Below are 17,100 nucleotides of genomic sequence, written 5' to 3' on the forward strand. Positions count from 1 at the left end.
TCCCATATACCAGCTCCTCAGCCATGCATTCATCTGCACTATCCTCCTATTCCTGCCCTCACTAGCTCGTAGCACTGGGAGTAATCCAGATATTACTACCCTTGAGGACCTCCTTTTAAATTTCTGCCTAACTCTCTGTGATCTCCCTTCAAAGTCTCAACCTTTTCCTTTCCAATGTCGTTGGTTCCAATGTGGACAATGACCTCTTGCAGGCCCCTCTCCCCCGTGAGAACATTCTGCACCCTCTCTGAGACATCCTTGATCCTAGCACCAGGGAAGCAACACCCCATTTTGCTTTTTCGCTGCTGGCCACAGAAACGTTTTCTGTACCTCTGACTACAGAATCACCTAATATAATTGATCTCTTGGAAGCCGACGTACCCCTCGTTGCATTAGAGCCAGTCTCAATACCAGAAACTTGGCTGTTTGTGCTATGTTCCCCTGAGAATCCATCACCCCTACATTTTCCAAAACAGCATACCTGTTGGAAATGGGTATATCCACAAAAGACTCCTGCACTAGCTGCCTACCTTTCTTACCTTTCCTGGAGTTAACCCATCTATGTGTCTGTATCTGAGACTTACCCCCCTTCCTATAACTTCCATCCATCACATACTGTTGCTGTTGCAAATTCCTCATCGCTTCTGTCTGTCTCTCCAACTGATCCACTCGATCTGATAAGATTTGCACCCAACAACACTTATGGCAGATAAAATCCGCAGTAATCCTTAAACTCTCTTTATACTCCCACATCTGACAGGAAATATATATCACTGCAAAGGCCATTTTTGCTCCTTCACAATCTACAGACCCAGAAAATAACACTGTCTTATTCCTCTACAAAACACTGCCCCAGGTTAAATTAATAATTATGGCTTATATTTAAGTTTAATTAAGAGACATATCTCCAAAAACGTATAATCAAGAAAGAACCCACTCTACTCACTAAGGTGCAACTTTTTCACACAGAAGGTGGTAGGGGTATGGAATGAGCTGCCAGAGGAAGTGGTGGATTCTGGTACAATTGCAACATTTAAGAGGCATTTGGATGGGTATATGAATAGGAAGGGTTTGGAGGGATATGGGCCGGGTGCTGGCAGGTGGGACTAGATTTGGCTGAGATATCTGGTCGGCATGGACGGGTTGGACCGCAGGGTCTGTTTCCATGCTGTACATCTCTATGATTCTCTGACTCACTAGGACCTTACGATTAATTGTATAAGTCCTGCTAGTCACTTGGCAGAATGCCCCATGGCCAGGGCATCCCAACAAGGCACCAAGATGGAAGTTGGCAGCCTGTGAGAAGAGCACTGCCCATCAGCTCCTGCCTGGATTCACTGAGCCTCTGCACAACATTCTTGAGATAGCTGTGGTGGTGACCTTTTCCAGGATTTCCAACACCTCTTCTCTACATTCTACTTATTTGTGACTCAGTATTCACATCGACGACAATGCCCTGTTCCTGAGTAAATACTGAAGAAAAGGGTAAATACTGAAGAAATTTGGCCCATCATGCCTGTGCTGGGGTGATGTACCTCTCAAGCAAGGTCACACAAAAAGCATGGTATGGTGCTAATGGACAGATAATCAGGTCTGATGAATAAACTTGTTTATGGTTTTTGATGATCTTGTTCGAGATCAATTCAGTGGAAAAGCTGAAAGTCTCTGTGGAAAATATGGTCAGAAAATGGAGAGAAAAACCTGAAAGGGAATTTGCAGACTCAAAATTTGGATCAATTAAGCCACATCAAAAGGAAGAGGTTGTTAAGTCTGATAGAAAGTTGTGGTGGTCACTATCAATTACTTAGGAGCACAGTGCGAACAAAAACGACATGGGAGCATTGTGGGAGTGATCCAGGAGTACAGTGAGTGGGAGTGAGCTGGGAGTACAGTAGGAGTGATCCAGGAGTGCAGTGTGAGTGGGAGTGAGCTGGGAGTACAGCGGGAGTGATCCAGGAATGCACTGTGAGTGGGAGTGAGCTGGGAGTACAGCGGGAGTGATCCAGGAGTGCAGTGTGAGTGGGAGTGAGCTGGGAGTACAGCGGGAGTGATCCAGGAGTGCAGTGTGAGTGGGAGTGAGCTGGGAGTACAGCGGGAGTGATCCAGGAGTATATTGTGAGTGGGAATGAGCTGGGGGTCAGTGGGAGTGATCCAGGAGTTCAGTAGAGGTGATCCAGGAGTATATTGTATGTGGGAGTGAGCTGGGAGTACAGTGTGCTGGGAGTGAGCTGGGAGTACAGTGGGAGCGATCCATGAGTGCAGTTTGAGTGGGAGTGAGCTGGACTGCAGTGGGAGTGATCTAGAAGTATATTGTGTGCGGGGGTGAGCTGGGAATGCAGTGGGAGTGATCCAGGAGAATGATATGTGAGTAGAGTGTGAACAGGCATGATCTGAGAGTACAGTGCAGGAGTGAAGGTCATTCTGTGGATGGTCAGGAATGATTTGGGAATATGGTGTGAATGGAATTGAACAACCTTCTGGGAATACAGAGAGTGCTATCAGGAAATTAACTGTCTTGGGAAGCATTAGGGTCATCTACCAGGACACAACAGGAGACCTTCAGGGTGAGGTTCAACCTGAGCAGGAACATGATGATTGAAGGGTTTGAGCAAATCTGTAGCAACCGTCTGTCACCTACACTGGCCTACTCATCACCTCCTCTGCCTGTTCCCAGTTTTTGATGCTTTAAGTGTCATGTGTCCACTGGAGCATTAAACAGGGCGTTGATGTTCCCCTTTCTTAGCCAGAAGTATGAAACACTACCAACTTAATGTGTGTGATCTCAAATCACACACATTCAATCGTGAAAAGGCATGTTTGTAATAGATAGTGCCAGAAGTAGTTATTGAGTTATCTGGAGCCAGATATTACTATTGTGCTGGCTGGCTAAATCTGAGTCCTAATGTGACCCTGTGTCTAGTTTCCTCATCATGTCTCTCCCAATTTGGGGTTTCTATGTTGGCTGGTGCCTCATGCTGGTAAGAAGTGCTGCTGTAAAACCAGACAAACTGGCCATTCTTTTAGTTTACACACTTAAATGGATAGAGGGAGCTGATGGCCTAGTGGTATTTTTGCTGCATTATTAATCAGAGGCCCTGGTGATATTCTTGGGACCTGGGTTTGAATCCTGCCATGGTGGAATTTGAATTCAATTTTTAAAAAAACCTGGAATTAAGTGTCTAATGGTGACTGTGAAACCATTGCCAATTGATGGAGATAAATTCATCTGGATCACTCATGTCCTTTAGGGAAGAAAATCTGCCATCCTCACCTGGTCTGGCCTACACATGACTCCAGATCCACATCAATGTTGACCCTTAACAATTAGGAACAGGTAATAGTGCTGGTCCAGTCACAATCTTGTGAATGATATTTTTTTAAAAAGTTACTTACGTACTCCTTGTGAGTGCAATCATTGTCTTGGATTTATAACAAATCATAGAAAATATAATTAGATTAGATTCCCTACAGTGTGGAAACAAGCGCTTTGGCACAACATGTCCACACTGACCCGCCAAAGAGTAACCCACACAGACCCATTTTCCCTCTCAGTAATGCACCTAACACTACGGGCAATTTAGCATGGCCAGTTCACCTGGCCTGCACATCTTTGGACTGTGGGAAGAAACCAGAGCATCCAGAGGAAACCCACCCAGACACGGGGAGGATGTGCAAGCTCCACACAGACAGTCAACCGAGGCTGGAATCAAACCCAGATCCCTGGTGCTGTGAAGCAGCAGTGCTAACCACTGAGCCACCGTGCTCCCCACAATTGATGTGATGAACACCCTTAGGTAGCTGCCTGTAACAAAAATTTGCACTTGTACAAATGTGGAGTCTCAAGCCTCCTGGCTTGGTGAGATGGTGGAGGACTTGGTAAAATAGGACTAAGTCAGCATGGCCTCATCCAGGGGAGTTAATGCCTGATAAATCTGTTAGAATTCTTTGAAGAGGTGATGAGCAAGTTAGACAAAGGAAGGCCAGTTTATGTGATCAGTTTCGATTTCCAGAAGGCCTTTGACAAGGTGCCGCACAGGAGGCTGCTAAATAAGAACCCATGGCATTCATGGCAAGGTACTGGCATGGATAGAGGATTGGTTGACTGGCAGAAGGTAGAGAGTGGACATAACAGAGTTTTTCAGGATGGCAGCTGGGGACGAGTGGAGGTCCACAGGGGTCTACTTTGAGATCACGACTAATCACGATCTGGATGAAGGAACCAAGAGCATTGTTGCTCTGTTTGAAGATGACACAAAGATAGGTGGAGGGACAGATAGTGCTGAGGAGGTGGGGAGGCTGCAGAACGACTTGGACAGACTGGGAGAGTGGGCAAAGAAGTGGCAGATGGAATACAACATGGGAAAGTGTCAGGTTATGCACTTTTGTAGGAAGAACACAGGCATAAACTATATTCTAAATTGGGAAAGGCTTCAGAAATCTGAGGCACAAAAGGACTTGGGAGTTTTAGTTCAGGATTCGCTTAAGATTAACATATAGGTTCAGTTGGCATTTAGGAAGGAAAATGCAATGTTAGCATTCATTTCAAAAGGGTTGGAATAGAAGAGCAGAAATGTACTGCTGTGGCTGTGTAAGGCTCTGGTCAGACCACATTTGGAATATTGTAAGCAGTTTTGGGCCCTGTATCTAAGGAAGGATGTGGTGGCACTGGGGAAGGCCCAGAGGGGACTTACAAGAATGATCCCAGGGTTGAAGAAGTGGTTGAGTACTCTGGGCTTGCACTCAATGGAGTTTAGACGAATGAGGGAGGATCTGACTGAACCTTAATTGAGGCTAACAAAATACAGAGAGGCCTAAATAGCGTGGACGGGTAAAAGATGTTTCCACTAATAGGACAGACTAGGACCCAAGGGCACAGCCTCAGAGTGATGGGCGAACATTTAGAACTGATTTAAGAAGGAATTTCTTCAGCCAGAGAGTGATGAATCTTTGGAACTCATTGCTAGAGAGGGCTGCGGAGGCCAAATCATTGAGTATATTTAAGAGAGAGGTAGATAGGTTCGTGATTAGTAAGATCATCAAGGGTTATGGAGAGAAGGCAGGAGAATGGAGTTAAGAAACATATGAACTGTGATTGAATGGACAGAGCAAACTCGATAGGCTGAATGGCATAATTCTGCTTTGATGTCTTATGGGAGAAAGTGAGGACTGCAGATGCTGGAGATCAGAGTCGAGAGTGTGGTGCTGGAAAAGCACAGCAGGTCAGGCAGCATCCGAGGAGCAGCAGAATTGACGTTTCGGGCATAAACCCTTCATCAGGAATGAGGCTTGTGGGCCCGGGGGCTGAGAGATAAATGGGAGAGAAGGTGGGCTGGGGGTGGGAAGGTAGCTGGGAATGTGACAAGTAGGTGAAGGTGGGGGGAGGGTCATAGGTGAGAGAGGAGGGTGGAGCTGATAGGTAGGAAGGACTTGTCCATCACCTTTCCCACCTATCGGCTCCATCGCTTCTCTGACCCATCACCTTCCTCCGCCCACCTTCATCTACCTATCACACTCTCAGCTACCTTTCCCCAGCCCCACCCCCTCTCTCCATTTATCTCTCAGCCCCCTGGGCCTACAAGCCTCAATTGTGATGAAGGGCTTATGCCCAAAACGTCGATTCTCCTGCTTCTTGGATGCTGCCTGACTTGCTGTGCTTTCCCAGCACTGCACTCTCGAATCTTACGTCTTATTCCCAAATTCTATATTAAATTTTGGATTCAAAGCACTTTTATTAATTGCTTTATATAATCTTAAGGGGTGTGCGGGCTAAGGAATGGAGTTCAACAATCACCCTGCACACTGTAACAAACCAGTACGATGATTAAATCAGATTAAAATGCACTCTAACTTCAGAAAAGTTGAAGAACAGAAGAATTAAGTTTCAAAATCCATGGCTTTGCACAGTAGCTTGTCAACTGACTCTCCCGCTGTTGCTAAGACCTCCATGACTAACTCACTGAATGTTCTTAATCAGCCAAACTCACTTAAATGTCACAACTAAATGCTGCCTGCTGCTTTGCTGAGTGTTCAGTCCAGTGTTGTCATCAAAGGCCTCATGTCCAGCCATCAACACTCAAGGATTGCAGCTGAAATTTCTTGTAGTTAGCAAATTGCAGTGTTTGAGAGATTACCAAGGGAAATATGGTTTTTGGAACTCGGAGCTTGTTTGTGCAGTTGTGCATGTGTAACGTGCCCAGTGGAGGAATCAATAAATACCCTGGTGAGGACAAATCCTTTTATGTCTGAAAAATTGGTTCACAAATTCTGCCTGAGAGGCTCAGCTTAACACTCTCTGCTCATTCCTGAAGAAGGGCCTGTGCCCGAAACGTCGAATCTCCTGTTCCCTGGATGCTGCCTGACCTGCTGTGCTGTTCCAGCAATAAAGTTTCAACTCAGCTTATGATTCAATTGTCTGGACCAAACAAGACTGAGGGAAGAGAAATCAGAGTTAACGTTTCGAGTTGAGTCATTCGACCTGAAACATTAATTCTGACTTCTCTCCACAGATGCTGCCAAGACCTGCAGAGCTTTTGCAGCAATCTCTGTTTTTGCTTCTGATTTCCAGCATCCGCAGCTTCCTCGGTTGAGAGAAGACCTGATAGAAGTTTTCAAAATCATCAGTGGACTGGACAGAGTAGACAGAGTGAAGCTGTTTCCACTTGTAAGACAAACAAGAACGAGAGGATGTAGAGTTTAAAGTGATGTGCAAATGAGGCAGGATGAAGTGAGAAAGATCTTTCTTCACACAGTGAGTGCTTAGGGTATGGAACACACTGCCTAGACATGTGGTTGAGGCATTCAAAAGAGTATTGGATGGTTATTTGGTAGTATTGGCATGCAGGGATATAGACTCCTTACAGTGCAGAAAGAGGCCATTTGGTCCATTGAGTCTGCAACAGCCCTACAAAGGATATTCCCCCATCCCTGTAACCCCATATGGCTAACCCACCCAGCCAACACATCCCTTGACACTACAGGATAATTTATCAGGGCTAACCCACATATCTTTGGACTGTGGGAGGAAACTGGAGCACCCAGAGGAAACCCATAAAGATATGGAAGACTGTGCAAACTCCACACAGGCAGTCGTCTGACAGTGGAATTGAACCGAGGTCACTGGCGATGTGAGGCAGCTGAGCTAACCATTGTGCTACCCTCAAATATGGATCAATAGAGAAATGGCTGGAGGTTGACACCAGGTAATTGGACCGGTGCAGGCACAATGGGCTGCGTGGCCACTTTCTGTGCTCTAATGATTCAGTAATTTTGGGAAAATACTTTGCCTGAAGTATTATATTAAGTGCAGGGTATGATCATGCTTTTGTATAGGATCAGCAATGATACCCTTGAACAGTGGGTCAGTGAAGGTTACGTGAGCTGTGATACCCTTCAACAGTGGGTCAGTGCAGAGTCCGTGAGCAATGACACCCTTGAACAATGGGTCAGTGCAGAGTCTGTGAGCAATGACACCCTTGAACAATGGGTCAGTACAGAGCCCACCAGCAGTGATACCCTTGATCAGTGGGTCAGTGCAGAGTCCGTGAGCAATGACACCCATGAACAATGGGTCAGTGCAGAGGCCATCAGTAGTGATAACCTTGAACAGTGGGTCAGTGCAGAGTCTGTGAGCAGTGATAACCTTGATCAGTGGGTAAGTGCAGAGTCCATGAGCAAAGACACCCTTGAACAGTGGGTCAGTATAGAGTCTGTGAGCAATGACACTCTTGAACAATGGGTCAGTACATAGTCTGTGAGCAACGACACCCTTGAACAGTGGGTCAGTGCAGAGTCTGTGAGCAATGATACCCTTAAACGGTGGGTCAGTGCAGAGTCTGTGAACAGTGATAGCATTGAACAGTGGGTCAGTGCGGAGTCCATGAGCAGTGATACCCTTGAACAGTGGGTCAGTGCGGAGTCCATGAGCAGAGATAACCTTGAACAATGGGTCAGTGCAGAGTCCATGAGCAGACTCTCAAACATGGGGACCAATTATGGAGATCCGAACGACCCGAAGGCATCTCCATGCTTGTCTGTGTGATTTTTTGTGTCCATCTCTGAGTTTGCCACACAGTTAATATCAATGGGGGAGTTCCCAAAGTGAAAGACACAATTGGAGGATCCCTACAGTATGGAAACAGGCCATTTGGCCCAACAAGTCCACACCGACCCTCTGAAGTGTAAACCATCCAGACGCAATCCCGTTTATTTACTCCCAATTAATGCACCTAACCTACAAATACCTGAACTCTATGGGCAAGTTAGCATGGCCAATTCACCTAACCTACAAATCTTTGGATTGTGGGAGGAAACCGGAGCACTTGGAGGGAACACACGCAGACACGGGGAGAATGTGCAGACTCCACAAGGACAGTCACCCAAGGTGCGAATCAAACTCAGGCCCCCTGGCGCTGCATGGCAGCAGTGCTAACCACTGCGCTAATACTGGGGCAGGGTTGGAAGTTGGTGGTGACTAATGCCAAGTAGCTGGCAACATCAGTAGGAAAGGTCGGTGATGCTGAGACAGTTCAGAGTCTGGCATTGCATCTCAAGATGGAGGTGGTCTCTGAGGGCATCTGGAAGTTTAAAAATTTCGGAATGGCTGCGGCTATCCGGCCATTTTATAAAATATTTACTCACAGCAGTTCCTGGCTAAGGCAGTATTTATAACCTTTTGCTAATAGCCCTGGAGGAGGCAGTAGTGAGCTGCTTTCTTAAACCACTGCTGTCTTGAGATGTAAGTACTTGCAAAGTGCTGTGAGGGAGTAAATTCCAGGATTTTCACTCAGTGACACTGAAGGATTGCTCATGTACTTCCTAGTCAGGATGGTGAGTCTTTTCTTAACTCATTCATGGGATGAGGGTGTCGCTGGCTAAGGCAGCACTATTTGCCCAACCCTAATTGCCCGCAGGGCAGTTAAGTGTCAACCATATTGCTATGGGATCTGGAGTCACATGTAGGAGAGACCAGGTAAGAATGACAGATTTCCTTCCCTGATGGACATTAATGAAGTAGATGGGTTATTTTCTGACAATCATTTCCTGGTTATCACTAGAGTCATAGTCATAGAGATGTACGGCATGGAAACAGACCCTTCATTCCAACTCGTCCAAGTATCCCAACCTAATCTAGTTGCATTTGCCAGCACCCGGCCCATGTCCCCCCAAACCCTTCCTATTCATATACTCATCCGGATGTCTTTTAAATACTGTAATTGTACCAGCCTCGACCAGTTTCTCTGGCAGCTCATTCCATACACGTACCATCCTCTGTGTGAAAATGTTGCCTCTTAGGTCTCTTTTATATCTTTCCCCTCTCACCCTAAACCTATGCCCTCTAGTTCTGGACTCCCCCACCCCAGGGAAAAGACCTTGTCTATTTATCCTATTCATGCCCCTCCTGATTTTATAAGCCTCTATAAGGTCACCCCTCAGCATTTGACACTCCAGGGAAAACAGTCCCAGCCTATTCAGCCTGTCCCTATAGCTCAAACCCTCCAACCCTGGCAACATCTTTGTAAATCTTTTCTGAACCCTTTCAAGTTTCACAATTCTTAATTGCAGATTTTCCTTTTCCCCCCACTCGAATTCAAATTCCACCATCTGCCATGGCAGGATTTGAAACTAGAACATTAGCTGAGTTTCTGGATTGATCGGAGAAAGTGAGGATTGCAGATGCTGGAGATCACAGTCAAGAGGGTTGTGCTGGAAAAGCACAGCAGGTCCGGCAGCATCCGAGGAGCAGGAGACTCAGCATTTCGGGCAAAACATCGATTCTACTGCTCCTCGAATGCTGCCTGACCTGCTGTGCTTTTTCACCACCACACTCTCGTTTCTGAATTAATAGTCTAATGATAATACCACTAGGCCATGGAGAACTTGGGGGTCGCACACACGCTGTCCTCGTCCTTCGGGGAACCCCCATTCACAGGATTGATTATAGCACTCTGATCCCTGCAGCGCTGTCACAAACATACAAACAAGGCCATTCAGCCCTTCCTGCCTGCTACACAGTTATGGCTGATCTAGTTTTAACCTCAGCTCTAAATTCCTGTATACCTCTACAATAATTTATCATCCCTACTAGGAATCAAGAAACTATCTACTACTGCCTTAAAAATATTAAAAGGTTCTGCCTCCCCTGCCTATGGAGGAAGGGACTCACCATTGTCTGAGAGAATTTTTTTTCCCTCATCTCCATTTTAAATGGGCAACCTTTTATTTTAAAACTATCGGAAAGATGTTGTGAAACTTGAAAGGGTTCAGAAAAGATTTAAAGAGACCTAAGGCGCAACTTTTTCACGCAGAGGGTGGTAGGTGTATGGAATGAGCTGTCAGAGGATGTGGTAGAGGCTGGTATAATTGCCACATTTAAGAGGTATTTGGATGGGTATATGAATAGGAAGGTTTGGAGGGATATGGGCCGGGTGCTGGCAGGTGGGACTAGATTGGGTTGGGATATCTGGTCGGCATGAACGGGTTGGACCGAAGGGTCTGTTTCCATGCTGTACATCTCTATGACTCTATAACTATGACCCCTAGTTCTAGACTTTCTCCCAAGAGGAACCATGCTTTCCACAACTTCCCCCCTTAGGATTTTCAATTAGGTCACTCTATTCTGCAGAATATACAGTCTGCCTGGCCTTTTCTGATAAGGCAATCCTCTCATTCTCACTCTCTGTCTGGTATTGAGAGATTTAGACGAGGGTGAGGGGGGGGGCGGGCGGGGTTGGAAAATAGATGGCTGGCTTTGGCAGGAGGCCACTCCTAAATATTTGTGGGGCTTTGACAAGGATACTCTGCTGGGCCCAATGTAGGGACATTGCTGGTAATGGTGACACCTTACCCCAGTAAGTATCTCAACCTCCTGAATTAGCCACCCACTTTTGCCAGGTAGTTCGTGGTTAAGGGCCTGAATTAACCCACAGGTATCCAGGCCATGCCAAACCTCCCCTACCTCATGTAAATTGCAATGTGAGTGGCTGTCAGGAAGTATGTTGCTAATGTGGGGCACCCAATCTTACAGCTCTATACATCCTGCTTTTCGGAGCTTGTAAAATTCCAGCCTGAGACTCATGGGTTTCCTGGTGTTAGCTCAGGCAATGCTAAGGGCTGCTTGAGCTGACCTGTGAACCCCTAACCAGACAGGGCTCTAAATCAACCCAGTTTCTCCCCATTGAGACTAAATGTGTGTATGAATCAGGGTCAGCTATGATGAAGTGCCTGGCTTCTCAATCCCCTATTCTCTAGATATTCCAAGCCTAGACTACACAAATGGATTTCAAAAAGAGCAAATGAATTGTTCTGTGTTTGATTATGCGAGTCTGTTTACTATTGATGCTCACAATGCTTGATTCCTTCAGGCTGGGTGCAGACTTGGAGGGAAGTAATCAAATCAGAGGAAGAGCCAGAGCTGAAACATGGAGTAGACATTTTAAAGCATTGAGTAAATGCATTAAAGAAACATTATCTCTTTATTGTTACAAGCTGTAAAATATACATGAAGTTGACAGATGGAGATGTTTGCCAATTTCCTATCTTGGCAAATAAGAACAATGCAGTCCTGATGAAAGAATTCACTTTTCTTTCTGTGTTAAATTACTCTTGACCGATCTCCATTTTATCTCCAGTCCATTTCCTGCTTTAATTGAGCACGAAACTATTTATTTGTTTGGGAGGTTCTGTGCTGGTTAGTCAGCAGAAGCATTGCTTTAATGGGAGGTTTGCTGTTGCTCAGTGAGTGTCGACCCTTTTATAATGGGGTTTGAGGTACTACAGAGCAGAAAGCAATCAGACAACACAGGGCTGTAACTTCGCTTCAAGAGGGAAAACGCATTTTTCAAAGATGTTGTACTTCAAAGCCGGCTCATTTTATTCTCTTTTATTTCCCTTTCTACACAGCCTTATTCAAAAGGAAATCTAGCAATTTCCTCCTTCCTCTGTGTCAATGCTGTGGCCATTGTGTTCCAAGCCAAGAGTGATCCATGTAATTTCCCTTTGTGTTCACCTATCTTGCTCTCTCTCTCTGTTGATCCGTGGTCTCTAAGGCACTGAGCATTCATTTATCAAATTCAGTTTTCAAAGAGAGAGAGTGAGGGAGAGTAAGATTAGATTAGAGCATTGAAGTGAAGAGAGAAAACAAAATGCCAGCTATTAAAGGAGCAGTTAAACTATTCTGTAAGGACATTTGCCTGGTGTGCACACTGAGTATTTGTTGATGATGGTAAAGTTGTATGATTATCAGTTGGTTTTAAAACAGGCTATGTTTGCTGACACCAACACATGTGCACTAAGCACCATAGTGGAGGGATCTGATAGAAACATATAAAATTATGAATGGATTAGATAAGATAGAAGCCGGGAGGGCGTTTCCACTGGTGTGTGAAGCTAGAACTCGGGGCACAGCCTCAAAATAAGGGGGAGCAGATTTAGGACTGAGTTGAGGAGGAGCTTCTTCATCCAAAGGGTTGTGAATCTGTGGAATTCCCTGCCCAGGGAAACAGATGAGGCTACCTCATCGAATGTTTTTAAGGGAAAGATAGATAGACTTTTGAATAGTAAAGGAATTAAGGGCTATGGTGAGTGGGTGGGTAAGTGGAGCCGAGTCCACGAAAGGATTAGCCATGGTATTATTGAATGGCAGAGGGGGCTCGAATGTCCAGATAGCCTACTCCTGCTCCTAGTTCTTATGGTCTCACATTCTTATGTAATTGCATGTGCACAGATTTGGGAGAAAATGTGGCAGGGAAAAGTAAGTGATTGAGGGGTAGAGGGTAGTAATGCATTTGCACATGACGCCACTCGTAAAGTCTACATCTTAAAGTCAGTGCTTGGAACTGTGCGTTCCACTTGAGCATGCATGTATAATTGCCTACAATTGCCAGTGTCAGCCAACAAACACTGCCTTATAAAAAGAAGCTTCTCTCCTAAACCTTCTCCACATAGAGTCATAGAGCCATACAGCATGGAAACAGACCCTACAGTCCAACTCGTCCATGCTGACCAGATATCCTGAATTAATCTATGGCCATTTGCCAGCATTTGGCCCATACCTCTCCAAACCCTTCCTATTCATATACCCATCCAAATCCCTTTTAAATGTTGCAATTGTACCAATCTCCACCACTTCTTCTAGCAGCTCATTCCATACACGTACCACCCTCTGTGTGAAAAATTTGCCCCTTAAGTCTCTTTTAAATCATTCCCCTCTCACCCTAAACCTATGCCCTCTAGTTCTGGACTCCCTCACTCCAGGGAAATTACCTTGTCTATTTACCCTATCCATGCCCCTCACAATTTAAAAAATTTCCAAAAGTTCACCATCAGTCTCCGATGCTCTGGGGAAAATAGTCCCAGCTTATTAAGCCTCTCCTCATAACTCAAACTCTCCAACCTTGGCACCATCCATGTAAATCTTTTCTGAGCCCTTTCAAGTTTCACAAGATCCTTCCTATAGGAGGGAGACCAGAATTGAACACAATATTCCAAAAGCGGTCCAACCAATGTCCTGTACAGCTGCAACATGTCCTCCCAACTCCTATATTCAATGTACTGACCAATAAAGGAAAGCATACCAAACACCTTTTTCACTAAAGAATACTGTGATCCAAGACATTCATGCAAAGACCACTGTTTGCCTCCCTCTTTTTTTAGAAAAATGACTCCTTGAATCAAGTGTGGTTGGAACTCGTGCTAATGATGTTCTCACCTTGATTATACAAGATTGAATAAATTAAAGAAACTGGAATAGATTGAAAAGGTTGGAACTGCTCATCTTGGAGAGAAGAAAACTGCGAGATTTAATAGAGATTTTCAAAATCACGAGCAGCCTGGATAGAGTAGACAGGGAGAAGTTGTTCCCGCTCATCAAAGAGAATAAAATGATGAGACATCAAAGATTTAAAGTGTTGTATATTCATGCAAGGGTGGTGTCAGAACAAACTGTTTCACACATCAGGGAGTTAGGGTCTGGAATGCATTGCCTGGGAATGTGGTGGAGGCAGGCTCAATTAATGCATTGGATGATTATTTGGTTGGAAATGGTGTGCACGGACATGGGGAAAGGGCAGGAGATTGGCACGAGATAATACAGCTGGTGCAGGCATGATGTGGCCAATGCACCATAATGATTCTGTAACATCCATTAGGGTGTGGCTCCTTTGCTGAGGGATAGCGTTCTTGCACTAGACTTAGAACTGAAAGGGTGCAAGTCCCACTCTGTGTAGTCCAGTGAATTTGGTCCCTGAATACTTTGTTGATATCTGCCGGATTACTGAGACAGTAATATTTCCACCTCAAAGCCAGAAAAGCTGAAACCAGCCTCCGCTCTAGTGGTTACGTACTTGATTTTGATATTATTTTTCCTCCAGTGCCTGTACAGTTTGTTTCCATGACTTTACTTCCAGTCAGAGCTGAATTTTTATTCTGTTATTAACACCTACACTAGATCTATGCTTTATCTTTTCTGCAGAACCATTATCAATCTCTTTGCCTTTTGTCCTTTGACTCCCTTGATCTCTAAACCTCCTTTACCGTCCGTCTGTTCTCTGACCTTTTCCATTTGCTGCTGCCCCCATCTTTTCTAGAGCACAAAACCCATCACATTGCCCCCTCCCTCTTCAGTTCCAAAGCACAGCCATATTGGCCTTGGAAAGTGAACTCCGTTTCTATCTCCACAGATGTTGCAAGACCTGCTGTTTTTGTGCTGTATCTCCAATGCCCACAGGACCGTAATGGAAACAGACATTGCTGGAAAAGCTCAGCAGCATCAGTGGAGAGAAATCAGAGTTAACTTTTCGGGCCGAGTGACCCTTCCTCAAGACTGGGTCTGGTTATGTCTCCTAGGCAGCCCATGGATTATATAACATTGGTAATGCTTCTCAGCCATGATTGTGTCTGCCTAGGAGTAGATATTCTGAACATCTGTTACAATGGGAAACCTCTCAACTTTACCTCAGTAAATAACTCAGTACAAGATTTGAGCTAAGATCTGCTTGAGGGCTGCACACAATTAAAAGATTGACCTGGTAGACTATGCCAAACATTTATAACATCCATAACTAAAGCACTGTGAAAGTAAATTTATAGTCGATATAACACCTCATCATATCTGAATGAATTTCTTCTTATTAATTGGGGAATTGTGGCAGCTGCTCCTGAGGCAAAAAGAGTGATCAGATGAATGATAGTTTGCGACAGTTTTGTAATGGTGGTTTTGGCTGAGGAAGGAATTCCAGCCAAACACAATGAAAGAACTCACTGTTTGTCCTTGAATGGTACTACAAGGACCTTTTCCGACAGCCTGAACAAGATAAAAAGGGCACTGGTTATACCTCAGCATCTCTGGCAATGCAGCATGACCTCAGTGCTGCCCTGAAGCAAATTCTAGATTAGGTTTTTAAATGAGAACATGGGGCTTGAATCTCCAACCATCTGACTCAATTAAATGCGACATCTGAGCCATGCAGACACCACAGGAGAGTTGTGACATATTGAAATAGCTTATTTTTGAAAAAAAAGACATTTTGTTGCATTCTTGGTTGCGAGCAAAGACATCCATTAGAGTACTGAACCCACTGAAATCAATACTTGATGGACAAATCTAGTTCTGCCAGCTGTACTCTAGAGGCTAAATAGACTGGGGCTATTTTCCCTGGAGCATTGGAAGCTGAGGGGTGACCTTATAGAGGTTTATAAAATTATGAGGGTCATGGATAAGGTAAATAGACAAGGTCTTTTCCATGAGGTGGGGGAGTCCAGAACCTGAGGGCATAGGTTTAAGGTGAAAGGGAAAAAGGACCTACAGGGCAACATTTTCATGCAGAGGGTGGAATGTACGGAATGAGCTGCCAGAGGAAGTGATGGAAACTGGCAAAATTGCAATATTTAAAAGGAATCTGGATGGGTATATGAATAGAAAAGGTTTAGAGGGATATGGGCCAAATGCTGGCAAATGGTACTTGATTAATTTAGGATACCTGGTCGGCATGGACAAGTTGGACCGAAGGGTCTGTTTCCATGCTGTACATTTCTATGACTCTATTTCGTTAATTTCACAATTTTTATTTACAGAAGATTGAGGTTTCAAGTACTTGCAGTTTCTGTTGCTGGTATTTTAAAGGGACTAACTTTTATTGGGCTGTCATAAAAACAGTTCTTATGAATGAATTACCTTTCTAAAACCTTATTTTAACATATCCTACTTTTGTTGTAAGGCTCATTGGTTCCACGCAGAGTGTATTGCAGAGAATGGGCCCTCAAGTGCCATTAGTTTGGAATGGATTGTATGAAACATTAAGAGGCATAGAGGATGGGGTAGAGATAGGCATGGTAGGCATCGGTAAATCCTTTTAAATTTACCTTCCAAACGGTTCCCTTGTTAAGTCTCTGAGTCTCAATGAGATACCATGAAGCACAGGTCCTTTAAAGGTTGTCTGTCTCATTGGAATTGTGGAAGAACAGAAAGTGTCACTCTCTGGTATAGAGCTGGTCACTTTGGGAGTGCATGGTATAGGCTTGTGACCTAGACCACCCTTCAGTGGAACTCTCGAAAACCCAGGAATGGGGTTGAGAAACTAGACATTGGGGCCTGGCTGCCATTTTCATCCCTCATGGAGTCTCCACAACCCCACGAAAATCCAGGCCAAATAGTACAAAAACAAGAATGTTACACCAAAGTGTGGAGTCAAAAACTGTCGCGCTGGAAAAGCACAGCTGGTCCAGGCAGCATCTGAGAAGCAGGAGAGTCGACATTTTAAAGCATAAGCCCTTCATCAGGAATGTGGGGTGCGGTGGGGGAGGTCAAGGGAGGTTTGAGAGATAAATAGGAGGGGGATGGGGCTGGGGGTGCAAGGTAGGAAGGCAATAGGTGGATGTGGGTGGAGGGTGATGGTGATAGCTTGGAATGGAGGATGGAGTAGATAGGTGGGAAGGACAGGTAGGACAGTTCAACAGGGCAGTGCCGAGTTGGAGGGTTGGATCTCGGATAAGATGGGTGGAGGGAAAATGAGGAAACTGGTGAAATCAGCATTGAATGCGTGTGGTTGGAGGGTCCCAAGGCGGAAGATGAGGTGTTCTTCCTTCGGGCATCGGGTTGGATTCGGT

The sequence above is a fragment of the Chiloscyllium plagiosum genome, chromosome 18 (genome assembly GCF_004010195.1).
Source record: "Chiloscyllium plagiosum isolate BGI_BamShark_2017 chromosome 18, ASM401019v2, whole genome shotgun sequence".
Taxonomy (NCBI): domain Eukaryota; kingdom Metazoa; phylum Chordata; class Chondrichthyes; order Orectolobiformes; family Hemiscylliidae; genus Chiloscyllium; species Chiloscyllium plagiosum.